This window comes from Canis lupus, chromosome 18, assembly GCF_011100685.1.
Source record: "Canis lupus familiaris isolate Mischka breed German Shepherd chromosome 18, alternate assembly UU_Cfam_GSD_1.0, whole genome shotgun sequence".
NCBI lineage: Eukaryota > Metazoa > Chordata > Mammalia > Carnivora > Canidae > Canis > Canis lupus.
This window is the reverse complement of record NC_049239.1, coordinates 44,995,161-45,001,160: the sequence shown is the minus strand read 5'-3', so window position 1 is coordinate 45,001,160 and position 6,000 is coordinate 44,995,161. Positions and strand designations below refer to the sequence as shown.

At 58.4% G+C, this 6,000-nt stretch overlaps 1 protein-coding gene across 1 annotated transcript in view; it reads left to right on the top strand.

Moving 5' to 3' along the window:
* The first annotated feature begins 223 nt into the window (after positions 1-223).
* The window catches only part of TSPAN18 (tetraspanin 18), a 185,850-nt gene continuing 180,073 nt past the window's right edge, over positions 224-6,000 (top strand). The window contains 1 exon segment of the mRNA XM_038563502.1: positions 224-363. The gene's annotated coding sequence lies outside the window, so the exon portion shown is untranslated.

Sequence of the window (6,000 nt, the reverse complement as noted above, 5' to 3'; positions counted from 1 at the left end):
GCGCGGGGAGGAGGTTTGGGGAGGGGAGGGAGCGCGGGGGAGGAGGGACGGAGCGGGCGCTGGGAGGTGGGGCCGGCGGGCGGGCGGGCGGGCGGCTGCAGCTGCCGCCGGCGTCGCGGGGGCTCCAGGCTGCGGGCGGACGCAGCGCCGAGCGATCCACAGCGGAGCCGCGCGAGGCCGCCCGAGCCCCGGCCCCGGCCCCGAGCCCGCCCAGCCGGTCCCCGACACGCCGCCGCCGCCGCCGCCGGGAAGGCAGCGGGCGCCGAGCAAGTTGCGAGCGCGCCTCTCCGCCCGGCAAAGTTTCCCCCGCGGCCGCCGGCGGGACTCGGCGCGGGGTCGGGCGGCTGCTGCGGCTGCTGGAAGGTAGGGGCCCGCGCCCCCGCCCCCGCCCCCCGCCCCCGCGCCCCCCGCTCCCCGCCCCCGCGCCCTCCGCGCGCCCCGCCGCCGCGCCCCGGGACCTGGAGACCCCACGCGCGCTCCCTCCCGCGCGCTCCGGTCCGGGGTGCGGAGGGCATGGGGGAGGGATCCCAGGACGATCTCGGGGAACCAGGAACCAAGTTCTACTTCAGGAGCCCGGGGAGGGGGCGGAGGAGACGTGCTCGCCGCATCCCCGCCCCGATCCCTGCCCCGAATCCGCGGGCTGCAGGCTTCCCCGCGGACAGGTGCAGCCCCGGTCGGGCCGGGCGCTCGGGGTGGGTGAGTGGGGGGGCGTCGGGAGGACGGCGGCGGTGGCAGGTGTGCCTGACCAGGCTGGGGTCTCAGGGGGGCTGGGCCCGGGGGTGGGGGTGCGCGCCACGCCACTCCGTAGGAGGTCAGGTAGAGCCCAGGGATTAGGAGCGAGGATCCGGGCCGGGGGGATTGCTGGGCCGGGGCAGGGCACCGAGCGCGAGCCGCCTTTGGGGTCCCAGCCGCGGGGCGGGGCGGGGCGGGGCGGGGGCGCCACGCTTTCCTCCGGGGCGCCCCGTATCCCGTCCGCCGGGTGCGCCGTTTGGGGGAGCGCAGCGGGGCCTCCGGGGGTGCGCGCTGGGTGCTCTGTGGCACGTCCAGATTTGGGGAGTGCGATGGGAGTCCTCGCGGAGGGTGGCTCGGCTCGGGTGGGCTGGCGCCGGCTCTGGCTCCCCGCTGGATGGAGGCGAGTTGGTCCCCGCCAGGGGGAGCCCTTCCCCGGCCCTTTCACCCACGGGAAGGCAGGTCCCGGCTCCTGCGAGACCAACGCACCGAAATCCAGGACCCAGAACCACAGACCCCCCAGCTCGCGCGGGGGGCCGCGTGGAGGAGCACCCCCGCCCCGCTGCACGGCGGGGGACAGGTCTGAGCGTGAGGCCGGGGCGCACCGTGTGCTGGAAGGCCTGGTAGTCAGGAGGTGGTTTTCCTCCGGGAGCAGGCAAGGTGTAGGGGTGAATTTAAAAAATTCACCCCCAGAGAAACAAAAAACGAGAAAAACTTTACACTAACAGCGAATTGGTGTAGAGAAAGCGGGTGAGAGGATGATCAACGTGTCGAGGTTTCTTTGGAGTCTGAAACTCAAATTATTGGATGCGCCCTTCTTGTAAAAGTTGTACCTTTGTTTCCTGGATGCGGCCAGATCCCTACCTGGTGTGGGCTGGATGAGGGTGTTAGGGTATAACCCCTTATCCATCCTCTCCCTGGGCACAAGTAAGCCGGCAGGCACAGGCCCCGGGTCAGGAGGGCCCCTTAAAGACTTGTGCAGTCCAGGCTGAAATGGTGATTTCAGGGTCCCTCCCCTCCTGGGCCTGGGTCTACAGGCCACTTTCATCTGGTCATTTCACAGCTGTTGGTGGAAACCCGCCAGGTGTCCCGTTTCCTGACCTCAGGGCCCCCGTGTGTGGGGACTGTGTGTATCTGTGTGGACTTGGGGAGCAGGACTGCTGCTGGCATCTATGAAGAGCATCACCTTTGTCCTGTGTGGGGCTGTTCCAGCATTGAGCGCGGCCTGCGGGGACGGTTGTCTTGTCTTTTTCTTTAATTCCCTCCCTCCTCCCTGAACCCCAAGAGAGGGCAAATGAGCAAATAGAAGACCTGGCAGTGGTCTCATAGTAGCCGCGGCAAGTTTTCGTCTCCCTCTTGGCTGGCAATTCCTCACTGGACACCCCCTCTCCCTCCCATGTCCCCAGAGTCCCCTGCAAAGGTGATGGAAGTGGGGTTAGTTAAGGTTCTGGTTAGTTAGTTAACTAACTCCAATGGAGTTAGTTAAGGTTCTGGCTTCCGATACAGCCCACCACATGTTTTTGCTGGATGTTCCCAAAATGCTGGAGGACAGAGATGCCATAAAGAAAGATCAGTATAATGGTTATTTTGCACAGAAGGGGTGGAGAGAGGAGACAGAGGAAAGGGTGGAGGGGCCCGATGGATGTCTCTGGATGTGTCTTCAAGACATTCCACGGGGGCCCGGAAACAAAAGGAGTTTTGGGTCCGTTTTGGGGCTCTTGTTTTTCTGCAGAAGAAAGGCTTGCCTGAGACAACCCTGTGCCTGGAACTTGGGTGTGAGCACGAGGCCCCTGAGCAGGTCCTGTGCTGTACCCCTTCTTTCTGTCCCCTAAGGCGAAGAGGGCATTGAGACCCCAGGGCCGCTGGTGTTTGTGTTTGGTTAGCATATCATGTGCGACCTGGTGTACACGCCAAGGTCTCTGATTCCGCAAGATTTCAAGTTTTGGAAATTCAGTCTCCTTATATCTCTGTCTCTAAATCCGTTCCACCGCAGACCCTCAGAACATCTTTACCCAACCCAAGGCTGAAATGGCAGTCTATCAATCGGGGCACTTTCTAGAAGCCAAAGTTCATCCTAACTCCAAGTTAGGATACTTTGGGTCTTCTAGGAAGTATTCCATCTTCCTTTAAAAAAATTCCATGTCAGCCTGGAAAGAGCTACGGAATTATTACTGAATGAGGTTTTAGTCATCTGAGGGTGGGCTGGAACACAGGGTGCTGGGCAGGGACAGGTGGGGAAGGGGTGTCAAGGCAAGGCATTGCAGCAGGGATTCGTGGGAGGGGGTGAGGAGGGGAGGACACAGCAAGGTTTGGGGTCTCGCTGGGGTCTGCTTTGAAATCTGACTTTTCTGGATCATCAATGCAGCTCTGGGCGAGTCAGTTTCCATCTTGGACCTGCTTCCCCGGTCCGTAAAATGCATGTGCAGGCCCAGAAGGTTCTGGATTGGCTTGCTGCATATAACCTCCTCTTAGGGCAGTAGGCAGCTCTTGCTCTGCCTCTCCTCCAGTGGAGGGCACCTCTCTTGACTGCACCTGCCCCCCCCCCCACCAGCCCCACAACAAAATCAAGCTAGGTTCCCATCCTCCATCAGACTGTTGGCTTAGGCAGAGAAGGTAACGTCGGTGACCAGTGCCCGCTGGGGGCTCCTCATCTGTCTGTACCCTCACACGCTGCCTTTCTCTGGATGCTTGTCCAGCCCCCACTCCCCTTCCCTGAAGGAAAGCAAATGTTGATGGCTGGGCTGCCCCTTTTAGGAACCCCTCTTTGCAGAGGGCTGCTCCTCTGGCCTATTTCATCAGTCGAGAGGAGGAAAATCAGGAACATTTGTTCGTGCTCAGCTGGTACACAGCAAAGGGAGGGGGGTCTTGGAAACCAGCACTTTGGTCCCCCCGGAGCAGATGATCAGTCGATCGGGTATTTCTGCAACCTGATGCCATTGAGCAAACCTGCCAGCTTGGGCTCCTCCTGCTGCACGGGCTGGCACCTTGGACCCGAGTCAGCACTTCGATCCTCTGTTGGCGGGGGTGGAGGTGAGGGGGGGAGGGTGGGGGAGGGGGAGGTGGGTAGGGGTGTCTGTGTGTGTGCTGATAGTGAAACTTTTTAAAAAGAGAGGGTGAGATGATGAGCACCAATGTTTGCAGCTGGCAAAGTAGGTCTTTCCTGTCAGCACTGGTTATCTTAAGGTCCAACCCTTGTCCGTTGTCTGCACCCAAGACTGCTGGTTTGATCAGTAAATTGAACAACTCGGAGATGAGCGAGAGCGTGTTCACAGGTCGTGCACGCTAGTGTCTGGACCAAGAGGCAACAGGTGGTGGGATATCCCCCAGCCTCGAGTAAGGAGACTTGTGTTCGAGCCCTGATCTTCTTGCAGATGGAGCTGGGTGACCTCAGTGAGTCACTGTCCCTCTCTGAGCCTGCTCTGCTATTTCTTTAGTGGCAGCATTGTGCGGTGGTTAGGCTGCCCCGGGTTGAATGTTGGCTTTCTCCTACTGATTAGCTGTGTGACCTTAGGCCTTTAGGAGACCTCTGGTGCCTCAGTTTCCTGATCTGTAAAACGGGACTAATCATACCTCATCGGATTATTGTGAAGTCAATGAGATACAACATGCAAAACACCTAGTCCAGTGTCCTGCATGTGGTAGATGCTCAGCTAATGTCCGCTGTCATCACCCTCATTATGTGAAAAGGGAGGGGTCAGTTTTGATTCTTTCCAGCTCCAACACACCGGGGCTTGGCGTGCCTTTGTGTGTGTGCGTGTGTGAGTGTGTGTGTGTGTGTGTGTGTGAGAGAGAGAGAGAGAGAGAGAGAGAGAGGGAGAGAGTCTGCTTTGAAAATAGAAGACAAGGGTGAATAAAACAAACTGGTTTTTTTTTTTCTTCCTTTCCCTCCCCCACTGAGGGACGCCCGAGTAAAGATCTTGTGAGGATTCTCATGATAGCCCCATCCCCGTGGCAGGAAGCCCAGTGTGACGTCACTGAAAACATCCCGGGTTCTGGCACTTGAGGGATGATATTTCCCCAGCCAGTGTTTGCCCATTCTCTCTCCCTTCCATCCTTTGTTTCCCGCCCTTAACCATAGTATGAAGACCATATGTGCAGATAATGAGTTTAAGCTGATAAACAACTCCCAGATTCACCCAAATAAAAAGCTGGCTTGCTAGAAGACACTTGCAACTTTAAAATAAATAATCTGGCTTCTCTGCTCTGGGGCATCAGGCCTGGCCGGCCCTGCTTCCCTCTTTGTCTTCTGCCCCTTGGTCTGCGGCGGCCACGTGGGCCGGGCCCGGTGGACGATCCGGGCTTTCTGGGCTGCCCCTCTGCCTCCCCTCTGCCTCCCCCCCTGATGGCTGCTGCTCTGAGCCATCCCAGGGATGGTCTTTGTGGTGGCTCACGTGGTGGGTGTGCGCTCACCGTGGGCCCAGAGCTAGACAACGCTTCAACCCGTTTCCACCCACGAGTCTGGTTCAGATCTTGTCCCCATTTTCCAGATACAAAAGCAAGGTTCTGGAGATGCCTGGGTGGCTCAACGGTTGTGTCTGCCTTCCGCTCAGGGTGTGATCTCGGGGTCCAGGATCGAGTCCCACATCGGGCTCCCGGTGCATGGAGCCTGCTTCTCCCTCTGCCTATGTCTCTCTCTCTCTCTCTCTCTGTGTCTCTTATGAATAAATAAAGAAAATCTTCAAAACAAAACAAACAAAAACCCAAAAGCAAGGTTCTGAAAAATCAAGTGAGACAGTGGGGGTCCTGGGATTTGAACTTGGGTTGACCTGATTGCCCGTCCAGTGCTCTAAACCACTGTGTGATAGTTGCTCCTTGTGAATTGTATCAGAACCCCTGTGAGCTGCAAAGCCCCAGGAATGATAGCTTTGAGATGCCATCAAGCCCTCTCCTCCCTGCTTTGTTGCTCCTCTTCCAGGCTCAGTGCCTCTTATGAGATGCCCTCTTTGCTCCTGCATCAATTTCTCAGCCATCCTAGGGCCAGTGAGGGGAAGGTGTTTCAGTGTCCACGGCTGTTTCCAGGAGGGCAGTGACTGGACTGAGCAACAAAAGGTTGTTAGCTGGGCAGCCCGGGTGGCTCAGTGGTTTAGCGCCACCTTCGGCCGGGGCGTGATCCTGGAGACCTGGGATCGAGTCCTGCGTCAGGCTCCTTACATGGAGCCTGCTTCTCCCTCTGCCTGTGTCCTCTGCCTCTCTGTCTCTCTCTGTGTGTCTCTCATGAATGAATAAATAAAAATCTTAAAAAACAAAAAACAAAAAACAAAAGGTTGTTAG